Consider the following 21,855-nt stretch of genomic DNA (forward strand, 5'->3'; position numbering starts at 1 on the left):
ATCTCAGCAGCGCCTGTCTGCTTTTTTTTCGACCAATCTGTCTCCCCAATATTAAAACTTTGTACAAAGATTGCTATTTCATGCTATTTAGAAGCACAGTCAGGCTTGAAATGTTGGCAAAGCATCCAAAAACTCTGGACTCCACTACCTTAGAGTCATATTGCCCAAGGTTGCGATGCCAACAGAAATAGCACATATTAGAATGAGCAATTCATATTTCCTGCTTAATTTTTTGTAAAAGAAGCAAAGGTACGCCTGAACAGGGACTTGAACCCTGGACCCTCAGATTAAAAGTCTGATGCTCTACCGACTGAGCTATCCAGGCACAGGGATCACTGCCCATGTGAAACTTGATTTTCACTCTACAGCACCTCCATACATGGCTACCTCACTGGTCAATAAAGGAAATGAATTACTAGTGCATTACACACATTTTGACACTGGAGACATAACTTTTTTCAGTCATTCCGTATCCAGATATAGAGATTTGCAGCATCTAGGACTTTAATGTTCACCCACTTACGGATTTGAATGTTTTGCCACTTTCATGAGTGCAAACTTGCTCCCCAGTAAAGACTAACATGTGCTCCTCAATGCACACACTGGGCAATGCAGTCCACTCTAAATCGACGATTAATGACATGCTCGTTTTGTGCAATGGAGTTTCAGTCAATTGGAAAACATTTTGTAAAGTTATATTGCAACAGAAGCCCAGCCTTAAAAAAAGTGAATTTCACTTCTAAATGATTACATGAGGAAGGAAAGGAGACCAGATGCAAAAGAGGTGCTGTGGCTTAGTTGGTTAAACCGCCTGTCTAGTAAACATGAGATCCAGAGTTCGAATCTCAGCAGCGCCTGTCTGCTTTTTTTTCGACCAATCTGTCTCCCCAATTTTAAAACTTTGTAAAAAGATTGTTATTTCATGCTATTTAGAAGCACAGTTAGGCTTGAAATGTTGGCAAAGCATCCAATAATTCTGGACTCCACTACCTTAGAGTCATATTGCCCAAGGTTGCGATGCCATCAGAATTAGCACATATTAGAATGAGCAATTCATATTTCCTGCTAATTTTTTTGTAAAAGAAGCAAAGATACACGTGAACAGGGACTTGAACCCTGGACCCTCAGATTAAAAGTCTGATGCTCTACCGACTGAGCTATCCAGGCACAGGGATCACTGCCCATTTGAAACTTGATTTTCACTCTACAGCACCTCCATACATGGCTACCTCACTGGTCAATAAAGGAAATGAATTACTAGTGCATTACACACATTTTGACACTGGAGACATAACTTTTTTCAGTCATTCCGTATCCAGATATAGAGATTTGCAGCATCTAGGACTTTAATGTTCACCCACTTACGGATTTGAATGTTTTGCCACATTCATGAGTGCAAACTTGCTCCCCAGTAAAGACGAACATGTGCTCCTCAATGCACACACTGGGCAATGCAGTCCACTCTAAATCGACGATTAATGACATGCTCGTTTTGTGCAATGGAGTTTCAGTCAATTGGAAAACATTTTGTAAAGTTATATTGCAACAGAAGCCCAGCCTTAAAAAAAGTGAATTTCACTTCTAAATGATTACATGAGGAAGGAAAGGAGACCAGATGCAAAAGAGGTTCTGTGGCTTAGTTGGTTAAAGCGCCTGTCTAGTAAACAGGAGATCCGGAGTTCGAATCTCAGCAGCGCCTGTCTGCTTTTTTTTTCGACCAATCTGTCTCCCCAATTTTAAAACTTTGTACAAAGATTGTTATTTCATGCTATTTAGAAGCACAGTCAGGCTTGAAATGTTGGCAAAGCATCCAATAATTCTGGACTCCACTACCTTAGAGTCATATTGCCCAAGGTTGCGATGCCATCAGAAATAGCACATATTAGAATGAGCAATTCATATTTCCTGCTAAATTTTTTGTAAAAGAAGCAAAGATACGCCTGAACAGGGACTTGAACCCTGGACCCTCAGATTAATAGTCTGATGCTCTACCTACTGAGCTATCCAGGCACAGGGATCACTGCCCATTTGAAACTTGATTTTCACTCTACAGCACCTCCATACATGGCTACCTCACTGGTCAATAAAGGAAATGAATTACTAGTGCATTACACACATTTTGACACTGGAGACATAACTTTTTTCAGTCATTCCGTATCCAGATATGGAGATTTGCAGCATCTAGGACTTTAATGTTCACCCACTTACGGATTTGAATGTTTTGCCACATTCATGAGTGCAAACTTGCTCCCCAGTAAAGACGAACATGTGCTCCTCAATGCACACACTGGGCAATGCAGTCCACTCTAAATCGACGATTAATGACATGCTCGTTTTGTGCAATGGAGTTTCAGTCAATTGGAAAACATTTTGAAAAGTTATATTGCAACAGAAGCCCAGCCTTAAAAAAGTGGATTTCACTTCTATATGATTACATGAGGAAGGAAAGGAGACCAGATGTAAAAAAGGTGCTGAGGCTTAGTTGGTTAAAGCGCCTGTCTAGTAAACAGGAGATCCTGAGTTCGAATCTCAGCAGCGCCTGTCTGCTTTTTTTTCGACCAATCTGTCTCCCCAATATTAAAACTTTGTACAAAGATTGCTATTTCATGCTATTTAGAACAACAGTCAGGCTTGAAATGTTGGCAAAGCATCCAAGAACTCTGGACTCCACTACCTTAGAGTCATATTGCCCAAGGTTGCGATGCCATCAGAAATAGCACATATTAGAATGAGCAATTCATATTTCCTGCTTAATTTTTTGTAAAAGAAGCAAAGGTACACCTGAACAGTGACTTGAACCCTGGACCCTCAGATTAAAAGTCTGATGCTCTACCGACTGAGCTATCCAGGCACAGGGATCACTGCCCATTTGAAACTTGATTTTCACTCTACAGCACCTCCATACATGGCTACCTCACTGGTCAATAAAGGAAATGAATTACTAGTGCATTACACACATTTTGACACTGGAGACATAACTTTTTTCAGTCATTCCGTATCCAGATATAGAGATTTGCAGCATCTAGGACTTTAATGTTCACCCACTTACGGATTTGAATGTTTTGCCACATTCATGAGTGCAAACTTGCTCCCCAGTAAAGACGAACATGTGCTCCTCAATGCACACACTGGGCAATGCAGTCCACTCTAAATCGATGATTAATGACATGCTCGTTTTGTGCAATGGAGTTTCAGTCAATTGGAAAACATTTTGAAAAGTTATATTGCAACAGAAGCCCACCCTTAAAAAAGTGGATTTCACTTCTAAATGATTACATGAGGAAGGAAAGGAGACCAGATGCAAAAAAGGTGCTGTGGCTTAGTTGGTTAAAGCGCCTGTCTAGTAAACAGGAGATCCTGAGTTCGAATCTCAGCAGCGCCTGTCTGCTTTTTTTCGACCAATCTGTCTCCCCAATATTAAAACTTTGTACAAAGATTGCTATTTCATGCTATTTAGAAGCACAGTCAGGCTTGAAATGTTGGCAAAGCATCCAAGAACTCTGGACTCCACTACCTTAGAGTCATATTGCCCAAGGTTGCGATGCCATCAGAAATAGCACATATTAGAATGAGCAATTCATATTTCCTGCTTAATTTTTTGTAAAAGAAGCAAAGGTACGCCTGACCAGGGACTTGAACCCTGGACCCTCAAATTAAAAGTCTGATGCTCTACCGACTGAGCTATCCAGGCACAGGGATCACTGCCATTTGAAACTTGATTTTCACTCTACAGCACCTCCATACATGGCTACCTCACTGGTCAATAAAGGAAATGAATTACTAGTGCATTACACACATTTTGACACTGGAGACATAACTTTTTTCAGTCATTCAGTATCCAGATATAGAGATTTGCAGCATCTAGGACTTTAATGTTCACCCACTTACGGATTTGAATGTTTTGCCACATTCATGAGTGCAAAGTTGCTCCCCAGTAAAGACGAACATGTGCTCCTCAATGCACACACTGGGCAATGCAGTCCACTCTAAATCGACGATTAATGACATGCTCGTTTTGTGCAATGGAGTTTCAGTCAATTGGAAAACATCTTGAAAAGTTATATTGCAACAGAAGCCCAGCCTTAAAAAAAGTGGATTTCACTTCTAAATGATTACATGAGGAAGGAAAGGAGACCAGATGCAAAAAAGGTGCTGTGGCTTAGTTGGTTAAAGCGCCTGTCTAGTAAAAAGGAGATCCTGAGTTCGAATCTCAGCAGCGCCTGTCTGCTTTTTTTTCGACCAATCTGTCTCCCCAATATTAAAACTTTGTACAAAGATTGCTATTTCATGCTATTTAGAAGCACAGTCAGGCTTGAAATGTTGGCAAAGCACCCAAGAACTCTGGTCTCCACTACCTTAGAGTCATATTGCCCAAGGTTGAGATGCCATCAGAAATAACACATATTCGAATGAGCAATTCATATTTCCTGCTTAATTTTTTGTAAAAGAAGCAAAGGTACGCTTGAACAGGGACTTGAATCCTGGACCCACAGGATCACTGCCCATTTGAAACTTGATTTTCACTCTACAGCACCTCCATACATGGCTACCTCACTGGTCAATAAAGGAAATGAATTACTAGTGCATTACACACATTTTGACACTGGAGACATGACTTTTTTCAGTCATTCCGTATCCAGATATAGAGATTTGCAGCATCTAGGACTTTAATGGTCATCCACCCCACGGATTTGAATGTTTTGCCACATTCATGAGTGCAAACTTGCTCCCCCAGTAAAGACGTACATGTTCTCCTCAATGCACACACTGGGCAATGCAGTCCACTCTAAATCGTCGATTACTGACATGCTCGTTTTGTGCAATGGAGTTTCAGTCAATTGGAAAACATTTTGAAAAGTTATATTGCAACAGAAGCCCAGCCTTAAAAAAAGTGGATTTCACTTCTAAATGATTACATGAGGAAGGAAAGGAGACCAGATGCAACAGGGACTTGAACCCTGGACCCTCAGATTAAAAGTCTGATGCTCTACCGACTGAGCTATCCAGGCACATGGATCACTGCCCATTTGAAACTTGATTTTCACTCTACAGCACCTCCATACATGGCTACCTCACTGGTCAATAAAGGAAATTAATTACTAGTGCATTACACACATTTTGACACTGGAGACATAACTTTTTCAGTCATTCCTTATCCAGATGTAGAGATTTGCAGCATCTAGGACTTTAATTGTCACCCACTTACGGATTTGAATGTTTTGCCACATTCATGAGTGCAAACTTACTCCCCAGTAAAGACGTACATGTGCTCCTCAATGCACACACTGGGCAATGCAGTCCGCTCTAAATCGACGATTAATGACATGCTCGTTTTGTGCAATGGAGTTTCCGTCAATTGGAAAACATTTTGAAAAGTTATATTGCAACAGAAGCCCAGCCTTAAAAAAAATGGATTTCACTTCTAAATGATTACATGAGGAAGGAAAGGAGACCAGATGCAAAAAAGGTGCTGTGGCTTAGTTGGTTAAAGCGCCTGTCTAGTAAACAGGAGATCCTGAGTTCGAATCTCAGCAGCGCCTGTCTGCTTTTTTTTCGACCAATCTGTCTCCCCAATATTAAAACTTTGTACAAAGATTGCTATTTCATGCTATTTAGAAGCACAGTCAGGCTTGAAATGTTGGCAAAGCATCCAAAAACTCTGGACTCCACTACCTTAGAGTCATATTGCCCAAGGTTGCGATGCCATCAGAAATAGCACATATTAGAATGAGCAATTCATATTTCCTGCTTAATTTTTTGTAAAAGAAGCGAAGGTACGCCTGAGCAGGGACTTGAACCCTAGACCCTCAGATTAAAAGTCTGATACTCTACCGACTGAGCTATCCAGGCACAGGGATCACTGCCCATTTGAAACTTGATTTTCACTCTACAGCACCTTCATACATGGCTACCTCACTGGTCAATAAAGGAAATGAATTACTAGTGCATTACACACATTTTGACACTGGAGACATAACTTTTTTCAGTCATTCCGTATCCAGATATAGAGATTTGCAGCATCTAGGACTTTAATGTTCACCCACTTACGGATTTGAATGTTTTGCCACATTCATGAGTGCAAACTTGCTCCCCAGTAAAGACGAACATGTGCTCCTCAATGCACACACTGGACAATGCAGTCCACTCTAAATCGACGATTAATGACATGCTCGTTTTGTGCAATGGAGTTTCAGTCAATTGGAAAACATTTTGAAAAGTTATATTGCAACAGAAGCCCAGCCTTAAAAAAAATGGATTTCACTTCTAAATGATTACATGAGGAAGGAAAGGAGACCAGATGCAAAAAAGGTGCTGTGGCTTAGTTGGTTAAAGCGCCTGTCTAGTAAACAGGAGATCCTGAGTTCGAATCTCAGCAGCGCATGTCTGCTTTTTTTTCGACCAATCTGTCTCCCCAATATTAAAACTTTGTACAAAGATTGCTATTTCATGCTATTTAGAAGCACAGTCAGGCTTGAAATGTTGGCAAAGCATCCAAAAACTCTGGACTCCACTACCTTAGAGTCATATCGCCCAAGGTTGCGATGCCATCAGAAATAGCACATATTAGAATGAGCAATTCATATTTCCTGCTTAATTTTTTGTAAAAGAAGCAAAGGTACACCTGAACAGTGACTTGAACCCTGGACCCTCAGATTAAAAGTCTGATGCTCTACCGACTGAGCTATCCAGGCACAGGGATCACTGCCCATTTGAAACTTGATTTTCACTCTACAGCACCTCCATACATGGCTACCTCACTGGTCAATAAAGGAAATGAATTACTAGTGCATTACACACATTTTGACACTGGAGACATAACTTTTTTCAGTCATTCCGTATCCAGATATAGAGATTTGCAGCATCTAGGACTTTAATGTTCACCCACTTACGGATTTGAATGTTTTGCCACATTCATGAGTGCAAACTTGCTCCCCAGTAAAGACGAACATGTGCTCCTCAATGCACACACTGGGCAATGCAGTCCACTCTAAATCGATGATTAATGACATGCTCGTTTTGTGCAATGGAGTTTCAGTCAATTGGAAAACATTTTGAAAAGTTATATTGCAACAGAAGCCCACCCTTAAAAAAGTGGATTTCACTTCTAAATGATTACATGAGGAAGGAAAGGAGACCAGATGCAAAAAAGGTGCTGTGGCTTAGTTGGTTAAAGCGCCTGTCTAGTAAACAGGAGATCCTGAGTTCGAATCTCAGCAGCGCCTGTCTGCTTTTTTTCGACCAATCTGTCTCCCCAATATTAAAACTTTGTACAAAGATTGCTATTTCACGCTATTTTGAAGCACAGTCAGGCTTGAAATGTTAGCAAAGCATCCAAGAACTCTGGACTCCACTACCTTAGAGTCATATTGCCCAAGGTTGCGATGCCATCAGAAATAGCACATATTAGAATGAGCAATTCATATTTCCTGCTTAATTTTTTGTAAAAGAAGCAAAGGTACGCCTGAACAGTGACTTGAACCCTGGACCCTCAGATTAAAAGTCTGATGCTCTACCGACTGAGCTATCCAGGCACAGGGATCACTGCCCATTTGAAACTTGATTTTCACTCTACAGCACCTCCATACATGGCTACCTCACTGGTCAATAAAGGAAATGAATTACTAGTGCATTACACACATTTTGACACTGGAGACATAACTTTTTTCAGTCATTCCGTATCCAGATATAGAGATTTGCAGCATCTAGGACTTTAATGTTCACCCACTTACGGATTTGAATGTTTTGCTACATTCATGAGTGCAAACTTGCTCCCCAGTAAAGACGAACATGTGCTCCTCAATGCACACACTGGGCAATGCAGTCCACTCTAAATCGACGATTAATGACATGCTCGTTTTGTGCAATGGAGTTTCAGTCAATTGGAAAACATTTTGAAAAGTTATATTGCAACAGAAGCCGAGCCTTAAAAAAATGGATTTCACTTCTAAATGATTACATGAGGAAGGAAAGGAGACCAGATGCAAAAAAGGTGCTGTGGCTTAGTTGGTTAAAGTGCCTGTCTAGTAAACAGGAGATCCTGAGTTCGAATCTCAGCAGCGCCTGTCTGCTTTTTTTTCGACCAATCTGTCTCCCCAATATTAAAACTTTGTACAAAGATTGCTATTTCATGCTATTTAGAAGCACAGTCAGGCTTGAAATGTTGGCAAAGCATCCAAAAACTCTGGACTCCACTACCTTAGAGTCATATTGCCCAAGGTTGCGATGCCAACAGAAATAGCACATATTAGAATGAGCAATTCATATTTCCTGCTTAATTTTTTGTAAAAGAAGCAAAGGTACGCCTGAACAGGGACTTGAACCCTGGACCCTCAGATTAAAAGTCTGATGCTCTACCGACTGAGCTATCCAGGCACAGGGATCACTGCCCATGTGAAACTTGATTTTCACTCTACAGCACCTCCATACATGGCTACCTCACTGGTCAATAAAGGAAATGAATTACTAGTGCATTACACACATTTTGACACTGGAGACATAACTTTTTTCAGTCATTCCGTATCCAGATATAGAGATTTGCAGCATCTAGGACTTTAATGTTCACCCACTTACGGATTTGAATGTTTTGCCACTTTCATGAGTGCAAACTTGCTCCCCAGTAAAGACTAACATGTGCTCCTCAATGCACACACTGGGCAATGCAGTCCACTCTAAATCGACGATTAATGACATGCTCGTTTTGTGCAATGGAGTTTCAGTCAATTGGAAAACATTTTGTAAAGTTATATTGCAACAGAAGCCCAGCCTTAAAAAAAGTGAATTTCACTTCTAAATGATTACATGAGGAAGGAAAGGAGACCAGATGCAAAAGAGGTGCTGTGGCTTAGTTGGTTAAACCGCCTGTCTAGTAAACATGAGATCCAGAGTTCGAATCTCAGCAGCGCCTGTCTGCTTTTTTTTCGACCAATCTGTCTCCCCAATTTTAAAACTTTGTAAAAAGATTGTTATTTCATGCTATTTAGAAGCACAGTTAGGCTTGAAATGTTGGCAAAGCATCCAATAATTCTGGACTCCACTACCTTAGAGTCATATTGCCCAAGGTTGCGATGCCATCAGAATTAGCACATATTAGAATGAGCAATTCATATTTCCTGCTAATTTTTTTGTAAAAGAAGCAAAGATACACGTGAACAGGGACTTGAACCCTGGACCCTCAGATTAAAAGTCTGATGCTCTACCGACTGAGCTATCCAGGCACAGGGATCACTGCCCATTTGAAACTTGATTTTCACTCTACAGCACCTCCATACATGGCTACCTCACTGGTCAATAAAGGAAATGAATTACTAGTGCATTACACACATTTTGACACTGGAGACATAACTTTTTTCAGTCATTCCGTATCCAGATATAGAGATTTGCAGCATCTAGGACTTTAATGTTCACCCACTTACGGATTTGAATGTTTTGCCACATTCATGAGTGCAAACTTGCTCCCCAGTAAAGACGAACATGTGCTCCTCAATGCACACACTGGGCAATGCAGTCCACTCTAAATCGACGATTAATGACATGCTCGTTTTGTGCAATGGAGTTTCAGTCAATTGGAAAACATTTTGTAAAGTTATATTGCAACAGAAGCCCAGCCTTAAAAAAAGTGAATTTCACTTCTAAATGATTACATGAGGAAGGAAAGGAGACCAGATGCAAAAGAGGTTCTGTGGCTTAGTTGGTTAAAGCGCCTGTCTAGTAAACAGGAGATCCGGAGTTCGAATCTCAGCAGCGCCTGTCTGCTTTTTTTTTCGACCAATCTGTCTCCCCAATTTTAAAACTTTGTACAAAGATTGTTATTTCATGCTATTTAGAAGCACAGTCAGGCTTGAAATGTTGGCAAAGCATCCAATAATTCTGGACTCCACTACCTTAGAGTCATATTGCCCAAGGTTGCGATGCCATCAGAAATAGCACATATTAGAATGAGCAATTCATATTTCCTGCTAAATTTTTTGTAAAAGAAGCAAAGATACGCCTGAACAGGGACTTGAACCCTGGACCCTCAGATTAATAGTCTGATGCTCTACCTACTGAGCTATCCAGGCACAGGGATCACTGCCCATTTGAAACTTGATTTTCACTCTACAGCACCTCCATACATGGCTACCTCACTGGTCAATAAAGGAAATGAATTACTAGTGCATTACACACATTTTGACACTGGAGACATAACTTTTTTCAGTCATTCCGTATCCAGATATGGAGATTTGCAGCATCTAGGACTTTAATGTTCACCCACTTACGGATTTGAATGTTTTGCCACATTCATGAGTGCAAACTTGCTCCCCAGTAAAGACGAACATGTGCTCCTCAATGCACACACTGGGCAATGCAGTCCACTCTAAATCGACGATTAATGACATGCTCGTTTTGTGCAATGGAGTTTCAGTCAATTGGAAAACATTTTGAAAAGTTATATTGCAACAGAAGCCCAGCCTTAAAAAAGTGGATTTCACTTCTATATGATTACATGAGGAAGGAAAGGAGACCAGATGTAAAAAAGGTGCTGAGGCTTAGTTGGTTAAAGTGCCTGTCTAGTAAACAGGAGATCCTGAGTTCGAATCTCAGCAGCGCCTGTCTGCTTTTTTTTCGACCAATCTGTCTCCCCAATATTAAAACTTTGTACAAAGATTGCTATTTCATGCTATTTAGAACAACAGTCAGGCTTGAAATGTTGGCAAAGCATCCAAGAACTCTGGACTCCACTACCTTAGAGTCATATTGCCCAAGGTTGCGATGCCATCAGAAATAGCACATATTAGAATGAGCAATTCATATTTCCTGCTTAATTTTTTGTAAAAGAAGCAAAGGTACACCTGAACAGTGACTTGAACCCTGGACCCTCAGATTAAAAGTCTGATGCTCTACCGACTGAGCTATCCAGGCACAGGGATCACTGCCCATTTGAAACTTGATTTTCACTCTACAGCACCTCCATACATGGCTACCTCACTGGTCAATAAAGGAAATGAATTACTAGTGCATTACACACATTTTGACACTGGAGACATAACTTTTTTCAGTCATTCCGTATCCAGATATAGAGATTTGCAGCATCTAGGACTTTAATGTTCACCCACTTACGGATTTGAATGTTTTGCCACATTCATGAGTGCAAACTTGCTCCCCAGTAAAGACGAACATGTGCTCCTCAATGCACACACTGGGCAATGCAGTCCACTCTAAATCGATGATTAATGACATGCTCGTTTTGTGCAATGGAGTTTCAGTCAATTGGAAAACATTTTGAAAAGTTATATTGCAACAGAAGCCCACCCTTAAAAAAGTGGATTTCACTTCTAAATGATTACATGAGGAAGGAAAGGAGACCAGATGCAAAAAAGGTGCTGTGGCTTAGTTGGTTAAAGCGCCTGTCTAGTAAACAGGAGATCCTGAGTTCGAATCTCAGCAGCGCCTGTCTGCTTTTTTTCGACCAATCTGTCTCCCCAATATTAAAACTTTGTACAAAGATTGCTATTTCATGCTATTTAGAAGCACAGTCAGGCTTGAAATGTTGGCAAAGCATCCAAGAACTCTGGACTCCACTACCTTAGAGTCATATTGCCCAAGGTTGCGATGCCATCAGAAATAGCACATATTAGAATGAGCAATTCATATTTCCTGCTTAATTTTTTGTAAAAGAAGCAAAGGTACGCCTGACCAGGGACTTGAACCCTGGACCCTCAAATTAAAAGTCTGATGCTCTACCGACTGAGCTATCCAGGCACAGGGATCACTGCCATTTGAAACTTGATTTTCACTCTACAGCACCTCCATACATGGCTACCTCACTGGTCAATAAAGGAAATGAATTACTAGTGCATTACACACATTTTGACACTGGAGACATAACTTTTTTCAGTCATTCCGTATCCAGATATAGAGATTTGCAGCATCTAGGACTTTAATGTTCACCCACTTACGGATTTCAATGTTTTGCCACATTCATGAGTGCAAAGTTGCTCCCCAGTAAAGACGAACATGTGCTCCTCAATGCACACACTGGGCAATGCAGTCCACTCTAAATCGACGATTAATGACATGCTCGTTTTGTGCAATGGAGTTTCAGTCAATTGGAAAACATCTTGAAAAGTTATATTGCAACAGAAGCCCAGCCTTAAAAAAAGTGGATTTCACTTCTAAATGATTACATGAGGAAGGAAAGGAGACCAGATGCAAAAAAGGTGCTGTGGCTTAGTTGGTTAAAGCGCCTGTCTAGTAAAAAGGAGATCCTGAGTTCGAATCTCAGCAGCGCCTGTCTGCTTTTTTTTCGACCAATCTGTCTCCCCAATATTAAAACTTTGTACAAAGATTGCTATTTCATGCTATTTAGAAGCACAGTCAGGCTTGAAATGTTGGCAAAGCACCCAAGAACTCTGGTCTCCACTACCTTAGAGTCATATTGCCCAAGGTTGAGATGCCATCAGAAATAACACATATTCGAATGAGCAATTCATATTTCCTGCTTAATTTTTTGTAAAAGAAGCAAAGGTACGCTTGAACAGGGACTTGAATCCTGGACCCACAGGATCACTGCCCATTTGAAACTTGATTTTCACTCTACAGCACCTCCATACATGGCTACCTCACTGGTCAATAAAGGAAATGAATTACTAGTGCATTACACACATTTTGACACTGGAGACATGACTTTTTTCAGTCATTCCGTATCCAGATATAGAGATTTGCAGCATCTAGGACTTTAATGGTCATCCACCCCACGGATTTGAATGTTTTGCCACATTCATGAGTGCAAACTTGCTCCCCCAGTAAAGACGTACATGTTCTCCTCAATGCACACACTGGGCAATGCAGTCCACTCTAAATCGTCGATTACTGACATGCTCGTTTTGTGCAATGGAGTTTCAGTCAATTGGAAAACATTTTGAAAAGTTATATTGCAACAGAAGCCCAGCCTTAAAAAAAGTGGATTTCACTTCTAAATGATTACATGAGGAAGGAAAGGAGACCAGATGCAACAGGGACTTGAACCCTGGACCCTCAGATTAAAAGTCTGATGCTCTACCGACTGAGCTATCCAGGCACATGGATCACTGCCCATTTGAAACTTGATTTTCACTCTACAGCACCTCCATACATGGCTACCTCACTGGTCAATAAAGGAAATTAATTACTAGTGCATTACACACATTTTGACACTGGAGACATAACTTTTTCAGTCATTCCTTATCCAGATGTAGAGATTTGCAGCATCTAGGACTTTAATTGTCACCCACTTACGGATTTGAATGTTTTGCCACATTCATGAGTGCAAACTTACTCCCCAGTAAAGACGTACATGTGCTCCTCAATGCACACACTGGGCAATGCAGTCCGCTCTAAATCGACGATTAATGACATGCTCGTTTTGTGCAATGGAGTTTCCGTCAATTGGAAAACATTTTGAAAAGTTATATTGCAACAGAAGCCCAGCCTTAAAAAAAATGGATTTCACTTCTAAATGATTACATGAGGAAGGAAAGGAGACCAGATGCAAAAAAGGTGCTGTGGCTTAGTTGGTTAAAGCGCCTGTCTAGTAAACAGGAGATCCTGAGTTCGAATCTCAGCAGCGCCTGTCTGCTTTTTTTTCGACCAATCTGTCTCCCCAATATTAAAACTTTGTACAAAGATTGCTATTTCATGCTATTTAGAAGCACAGTCAGGCTTGAAATGTTGGCAAAGCATCCAAAAACTCTGGACTCCACTACCTTAGAGTCATATTGCCCAAGGTTGCGATGCCATCAGAAATAGCACATATTAGAATGAGCAATTCATATTTCCTGCTTAATTTTTTGTAAAAGAAGCGAAGGTACGCCTGAGCAGGGACTTGAACCCTAGACCCTCAGATTAAAAGTCTGATACTCTACCGACTGAGCTATCCAGGCACAGGGATCACTGCCCATTTGAAACTTGATTTTCACTCTACAGCACCTTCATACATGGCTACCTCACTGGTCAATAAAGGAAATGAATTACTAGTGCATTACACACATTTTGACACTGGAGACATAACTTTTTTCAGTCATTCCGTATCCAGATATAGAGATTTGCAGCATCTAGGACTTTAATGTTCACCCACTTACGGATTTGAATGTTTTGCCACATTCATGAGTGCAAACTTGCTCCCCAGTAAAGACGAACATGTGCTCCTCAATGCACACACTGGACAATGCAGTCCACTCTAAATCGACGATTAATGACATGCTCGTTTTGTGCAATGGAGTTTCAGTCAATTGGAAAACATTTTGAAAAGTTATATTGCAACAGAAGCCCAGCCTTAAAAAAAATGGATTTCACTTCTAAATGATTACATGAGGAAGGAAAGGAGACCAGATGCAAAAAAGGTGCTGTGGCTTAGTTGGTTAAAGCGCCTGTCTAGTAAACAGGAGATCCGGAGTTCGAATCTCAGCAGCGCCTGTCTGCTTTTTTTTTCGACCAATCTGTCTCCCCAATTTTAAAACTTTGTACAAAGATTGTTATTTCATGCTATTTAGAAGCACAGTCAGGCTTGAAATGTTGGCAAAGCATCCAATAATTCTGGACTCCACTACCTTAGAGTCATATTGCCCAAGGTTGCGATGCCATCAGAAATAGCACTTATTAGAATGAGCAATTCATATTTCCTGCTAAATTTTTTGTAAAAGAAGCAAAGATACGCCTGAACAGGGACTTGAACCCTGGACCCTCAGATTAATAGTCTGATGCTCCACCTACTGAGCTATCCAGGCACAGGGATCACTGCCCATTTGAAACTTGATTTTCACTCTACAGCACCTCCATACATGGCTACCTCACTGGTCAATAAAGGAAATGAATTACTAGTGCATTACACACATTTTGACACTGGAGACATAACTTTTTTCAGTCATTCCGTATCCAGATATGGAGATTTGCAGCATCTAGGACTTTAATGTTCACCCACTTACGGATTTGAATGTTTTGCCACATTCATGAGTGCAAACTTGCTCCCCAGTAAAGACGAACATGTGCTCCTCAATGCACACACTGGGCAATGCAGTCCACTCTAAATCGACGATTAATGACATGCTCGTTTTGTGCAATGGAGTTTCAGTCAATTGGAAAACATTTTGAAAAGTTATATTGCAACAGAAGCCCAGCCTTAAAAAAGTGGATTTCACTTCTATATGATTACATGAGGAAGGAAAGGAGACCAGATGTAAAAAAGGTGCTGAGGCTTAGTTGGTTAAAGCGCCTGTCTAGTAAACAGGAGATCCTGAGTTCGAATCTCAGCAGCGCCTGTCTGCTTTTTTTTCGACCAATCTGTCTCCCCAATATTAAAACTTTGTACAAAGATTGCTATTTCATGCTATTTAGAACAACATTCAGGCTTGAAATGTTGGCAAAGCATCCAAGAACTCTGGACTCCACTACCTTAGAGTCATATTGCCCAAGGTTGCGATGCCATCAGAAATAGCACATATTAGAATGAGCAATTCATATTTCCTGCTTAATTTTTTGTAAAAGAAGCAAAGGTACACCTGAACAGTGACTTGAACCCTGGACCCTCAGATTAAAAGTCTGATGCTCTACCGACTGAGCTATCCAGGCACAGGGATCACTGCCCATTTGAAACTTGATTTTCACTCTACAGCACCTCCATACATGGCTACCTCACTGGTCAATAAAGGAAATGAATTACTAGTGCATTACACACATTTTGACACTGGAGACATAACTTTTTTCAGTCATTCCGTATCCAGATATAGAGATTTGCAGCATCTAGGACTTTAATGTTCACCCACTTACGGATTTGAATGTTTTGCCACATTCATGAGTGCAAACTTGCTCCCCAGTAAAGACGAACATGTGCTCCTCAATGCACACACTGGGCAATGCAGTCCACTCTAAATCGATGATTAATGACATGCTCGTTTTGTGCAATGGAGTTTCAGTCAATTGGAAAACATTTTGAAAAGTTATATTGCAACAGAAGCCCACCCTTAAAAAAGTGGATTTCACTTCTAAATGATTACATGAGGAAGGAAAGGAGACCAGATGCAAAAAAGGTGCTGTGGCTTAGTTGGTTAAAGCGCCTGTCTAGTAAACAGGAGATCCTGAGTTCGAATCTCAGCAGCGCCTGTCTGCTTTTTTTCGACCAATCTGTCTCCCCAATATTAAAACTTTGTACAAAGATTGCTATTTCATGCTATTTAGAAGCACAGTCAGGCTTGAAATGTTGGCAAAGCATCCAAGAACTCTGGACTCCACTACCTTAGAGTCATATTGCCCAAGGTTGCGATGCCATCAGAAATAGCACATATTAGAATGAGCAATTCATATTTCCTGCTTAATTTTTTGTAAAAGAAGCAAAGGTACGCCTGACCAGGGACTTGAACCCTGGACCCTCAAATTAAAAGTCTGATGCTCTACCTACTGAGCTATCCAGGCACAGGGATCACTGCCATTTGAAACTTGATTTTCACTCTACAGCACCTCCATACATGGCTACCTCACTGGTCAATAAAGGAAATGAATTACTAGTGCATTACACACATTTTGACACTGGAGACATAACTTTTTTCAGTCATTCCGTATCCAGATATAGAGATTTGCAGCATCTAGGACTTTAATGTTCACCCACTTACGGATTTGAATGTTTTGCCACATTCATGAGTGCAAAGTTGCTCCCCAGTAAAGACGAACATGTGCTCCTCAATGCACACACTGGGCAATGCAGTCCACTCTAAATCGACGATTAATGACATGCTCGTTTTGTGCAATGGAGTTTCAGTCAATTGGAAAACATCTTGAAAAGTTATATTGCAACAGAAGCCCAGCCTTAAAAAAAGTGGATTTCACTTCTAAATGATTACATGAGGAAGGAAAGGAGACCAGATGCAAAAAAGGTGCTGTGGCTTAGTTGGTTAAAGCGCCTGTCTAGTAAAAAGGAGATCCTGAGTTCGAATCTCAGCAGCGCCTGTCTGCTTTTTTTTCGACCAATCTGTCTCCCCAATATTAAAACTTTGTACAAAGATTGCTATTTCATGCTATTTAGAAGCACAGTCAGGCTTGAAATGTTGGCAAAGCACCCAAGAACTCTGGTCTCCACTACCTTAGAGTCATATTGCCCAAGGTTGAGATGCCATCAGAAATAACACATATTCGAATGAGCAATTCATATTTCCTGCTTAATTTTTTGTAAAAGAAGCAAAGGTACGCTTGAACAGGGACTTGAATCCTGGACCCACAGGATCACTGCCCATTTGAAACTTGATTTTCACTCTACAGCACCTCCATACATGGCTACCTCACTGGTCAATAAAGGAAATGAATTACTAGTGCATTACACACATTTTGACACTGGAGACATGACTTTTTTCAGTCATTCCGTATCCAGATATAGAGATTTGCAGCATCTAGGACTTTAATGGTCATCCACCCCACGGATTTGAATGTTTTGCCACATTCATGAGTGCAAACTTGCTCCCCCAGTAAAGACGTACATGTTCTCCTCAATGCACACACTGGGCAATGCAGTCCACTCTAAATCGTCGATTACTGACATGCTCGTTTTGTGCAATGGAGTTTCAGTCAATTGGAAAACATTTTGAAAAGTTATATTGCAACAGAAGCCCAGCCTTAAAAAAAGTGGATTTCACTTCTAAATGATTACATGAGGAAGGAAAGGAGACCAGATGCAACAGGGACTTGAACCCTGGACCCTCAGATTAAAAGTCTGATGCTCTACCGACTGAGCTATCCAGGCACATGGATCACTGCCCATTTGAAACTTGATTTTCACTCTACAGCACCTCCATACATGGCTACCTCACTGGTCAATAAAGGAAATTAATTACTAGTGCATTACACACATTTTGACACTGGAGACATAACCTTTTCAGTCATTCCTTATCCAGATGTAGAGATTTGCAGCATCTAGGTCTTTAATTGTCACCCACTTACGGATTTGAATGTTTTGCCACATTCATGAGTGCAAACTTACTCCCCAGTAAAGACGTACATGTGCTCCTCAATGCACACACTGGGCAATGCAGTCCGCTCTAAATCGACGATTAATGACATGCTCGTTTTGTGCAATGGAGTTTCCGTCAATTGGAAAACATTTTGAAAAGTTAAATTGCAACAGAAGCCCAGCCTTAAAAAAAATGGATTTCACTTCTAAATGATTACATGAGGAAGGAAAGGAGACCAGATGCAAAAAAGGTGCTGTGGCTTAGTTGGTTAAAGCGCCTGTCTAGTAAACAGGAGATCCTAAGTTCGAATCTCAGCAGCGCCTGTCTGCTTTTTTTTCGACCAATCTGTCTCCCCAATATTAAAACTTTGTACAAAGATTGCTATTTCATGCTATTTAGAAGCACAGTCAGGCTTGAAATGTTGGCAAAGCATCCAAAAACTCTGGACTCCACTACCTTAGAGTCATATTGCCCAAGGTTGCGATGCCATCAGAAATAGCACATATTAGAATGAGCAATTCATATTTCCTGCTTAATTTTTTGTAAAAGAAGCGAAGGTACGCCTGAGCAGGGACTTGAACCCTAGACCCTCAGATTAAAAGTCTGATACTCTACCGACTGAGCTATCCAGGCACAGGGATCACTGCCCATTTGAAACTTGATTTTCACTCTACAGCACCTTCATACATGGCTACCTCACTGGTCAATAAAGGAAATGAATTACTAGTGCATTACACACATTTTGACACTGGAGACATAACTTTTTTCAGTCATTCCGTATCCAGATATAGAGATTTGCAGCATCTAGGACTTTAATGTTCACCCACTTACGGATTTGAATGTTTTGCCACATTCATGAGTGCAAACTTGCTCCCCAGTAAAGACGAACATGTGCTCCTCAATGCACACACTGGACAATGCAGTCCACTCTAAATCGACGATTAATGACATGCTCGTTTTGTGCAATGGAGTTTCAGTCAATTGGAAAACATTTTGAAAAGTTATATTGCAACAGAAGCCCAGCCTTAAAAAAAATGGATTTCACTTCTAAATGATTACATGAGGAAGGAAAGGAGACCAGATGCAAAAAAGGTGCTGTGGCTTAGTTGGTTAAAGCGCCTGTCTAGTAAACAGGAGATCCTGAGTTCGAATCTCAGCAGCGCATGTCTGCTTTTTTTTCGACCAATCTGTCTCCCCAATATTAAAACTTTGTACAAAGATTGCTATTTCATGCTATTTAGAAGCACAGTCAGGCTTGAAATGTTGGCAAAGCATCCAAAAACTCTGGACTCCACTACCTTAGAGTCATATTGCCCAAGGTTGCGATGCCATCAGAAATAGCACATATTAGAATGAGCAATTCATATTTCCTGCTTAATTTTTTGTAAAAGAAGCAAAGGTACACCTGAACAGTGACTTGAACCCTGGACCCTCAGATTAAAAGTCTGATGCTCTACCGACTGAGCTATCCAGGCACAGGGATCACTGCCCATTTGAAACTTGATTTTCACTCTACAGCACCTCCATACATGGCTACCTCACTGGTCAATAAAGGAAATGAATTACTAGTGCATTACACACATTTTGACACTGGAGACATAACTTTTTTCAGTCATTCCGTATCCAGATATAGAGATTTGCAGCATCTAGGACTTTAATGTTCACCCACTTACGGATTTGAATGTTTTGCCACATTCATGAGTGCAAACTTGCTCCCCAGTAAAGACGAACATGTGCTCCTCAATGCACACACTGGGCAATGCAGTCCACTCTAAATCGATGATTAATGACATGCTCGTTTTGTGCAATGGAGTTTCAGTCAATTGGAAAACATTTTGAAAAGTTATATTGCAACAGAAGCCCACCCTTAAAAAAGTGGATTTCACTTCTAAATGATTACATGAGGAAGGAAAGGAGACCAGATGCAAAAAAGGTGCTGTGGCTTAGTTGGTTAAAGCGCCTGTCTAGTAAACAGGAGATCCTGAGTTCGAATCTCAGCAGCGCCTGTCTGCTTTTTTTCGACCAATCTGTCTCCCCAATATTAAAACTTTGTACAAAGATTGCTATTTCATGCTATTTAGAAGCACAGTCAGGCTTGAAATGTTGGCAAAGCATCCAAGAACTCTGGACTCCACTACCTTAGAGTCATATTGCCCAAGGTTGCGATGCCATCAGAAATAGCACATATTAGAATGAGCAATTCATATTTCCTGCTTAATTTTTTGTAAAAGAAGCAAAGGTACGCCTGAACAGTGACTTGAACCCTGGACCCTCAGATTAAAAGTCTGATGCTCTACCGACTGAGCTATCCAGGCACAGGGATCACTGCCCATTTGAAACTTGATTTTCACTCTACAGCACCTCCATACATGGCTACCTCACTGGTCAATAAAGGAAATGAATTACTAGTGCATTACACACATTTTGACACTGGAGACATAACTTTTTTCAGTCATTCCGTATCCAGATATAGAGATTTGCAGCATCTAGGACTTTAATGTTCACCCACTTACGGATTTGAATGTTTTGCTACATTCATGAGTGCAAACTTGCTCCCCAGTAAAGACGAACATGTGCTCCTCAATGCACACACTGGGCAATGCAGTCCACTCTAAATCGACGATTAATGACATGCTCGTTTTGTGCAATGGAGTTTCAGTCAATTGGAAAACATTTTGAAAAGTTATATTGCAACAGAAGCCCAGCCTTAAAAAAAATGGATTTCACTTCTAAATGATTACATGAGGAAGGAAAGGAGACCAGATGCAAAAAAGGTGCTGTGGCTTAGTTGGTTAAAGTGCCTGTCTAGTAAACAGGAGATCCTGAGTTTGAATCTCAGCAGCGCCTGTCTGCTTTTTTTTCGACCAATCTGTCTCCCCAATATTAAAACTTTGTACAAAGATTGCTATTTCATGCTATTTAGAAGCACAGTCAGGCTTGAAATGTTGGCAAAGCATCCAAAAACTCTGGACTCCACTACCTTAGAGTCATATTGCCCAAGGTTGCGATGCCAACAGAAATAGCACATATTAGAATGAGCAATTCATATTTCCTGCTTAATTTTTTGTAAAAGAAGCAAAGGTACGCCTGAACAGGGACTTGAACCCTGGACCCTCAGATTAAAAGTCTGATGCTCTACCGACTGAGCTATCCAGGCACAGGGATCACTGCCCATGTGAAACTTGATTTTCACTCTACAGCACCTCCATACATGGCTACCTCACTGGTCAATAAAGGAAATGAATTACTAGTGCATTACACACATTTTGACACTGGAGACATAACTTTTTTCAGTCATTCCGTATCCAGATATAGAGATTTGCAGCATCTAGGACTTTAATGTTCACCCACTTACGGATTTGAATGTTTTGCCACTTTCATGAGTGCAAACTTGCTCCCCAGTAAAGACTAACATGTGCTCCTCAATGCACACACTGGGCAATGCAGTCCACTCTAAATCGACGATTAATGACATGCTCGTTTTGTGCAATGGAGTTTCAGTCAATTGGAAAACATTTTGTAAAGTTATATTGCAACAGAAGCCCAGCCTTAAAAAAAGTGAATTTCACTTCTAAATGATTACATGAGGAAGGAAAGGAGACCAGATGCAAAAGAGGTGCTGTGGCTTAGTTGGTTAAAGCGCCTGTCTAGTAAACATGAGATCCAGAGTTCGAATCTCAGCAGCGCCTGTCTGCTTTTTTTTCGACCAATCTGTCTCCCCAATTTTAAAACTTTGTAAAAAGATTGTTATTTCATGCTATTTAGAAGCACAGTCAGGCTTGAAATGTTGGCAAAGCATCCAATAATTCTGGACTCCACTACCTTAGAGTCATATTGCCCAAGGTTGCGATGCCATCAGAATTAGCACATATTAGAATGAGCAATTCATATTTCCTGCTAATTTTTT

General features: G+C 40.7%; 6 non-coding genes across 6 annotated transcripts; all 6 read right to left on the reverse strand.

Moving 5' to 3' along the window:
- Positions 1–252: 252 nt before the first annotated feature.
- TRNAK-UUU (transfer RNA lysine (anticodon UUU)) lies at positions 253–325 on the reverse strand. Its single transcript has one exon. It is a non-coding gene; the product is annotated as a tRNA-Lys (tRNA).
- A 1,612-nt stretch (positions 326–1,937) lies between these two features.
- Positions 1,938–2,010, reverse strand: TRNAN-AUU (transfer RNA asparagine (anticodon AUU)). Its single transcript has one exon. It is a non-coding gene; the product is annotated as a tRNA-Asn (tRNA).
- A 6,290-nt stretch (positions 2,011–8,300) lies between these two features.
- On the reverse strand, positions 8,301–8,373 carry TRNAK-UUU (transfer RNA lysine (anticodon UUU)). The gene has a single exon. It is a non-coding gene; the product is annotated as a tRNA-Lys (tRNA).
- Positions 8,374–9,985: 1,612 nt separating this feature from the next.
- Positions 9,986–10,058, reverse strand: TRNAN-AUU (transfer RNA asparagine (anticodon AUU)). The gene has a single exon. It is a non-coding gene; the product is annotated as a tRNA-Asn (tRNA).
- A 4,610-nt stretch (positions 10,059–14,668) lies between these two features.
- Positions 14,669–14,741, reverse strand: TRNAN-AUU (transfer RNA asparagine (anticodon AUU)). The gene has a single exon. It is a non-coding gene; the product is annotated as a tRNA-Asn (tRNA).
- A 6,291-nt stretch (positions 14,742–21,032) lies between these two features.
- TRNAK-UUU (transfer RNA lysine (anticodon UUU)) lies at positions 21,033–21,105 on the reverse strand. Its single transcript has one exon. It is a non-coding gene; the product is annotated as a tRNA-Lys (tRNA).
- Positions 21,106–21,855: the final 750 nt, after the last annotated feature.

The sequence above is a fragment of the Ambystoma mexicanum genome, unplaced genomic scaffold (genome assembly GCF_040938575.1).
Source record: "Ambystoma mexicanum isolate Mex_15411 unplaced genomic scaffold, UKY_AmexF1_1 Mex_scaf1, whole genome shotgun sequence".
Taxonomy (NCBI): Eukaryota; Metazoa; Chordata; class Amphibia; order Caudata; family Ambystomatidae; genus Ambystoma; species Ambystoma mexicanum.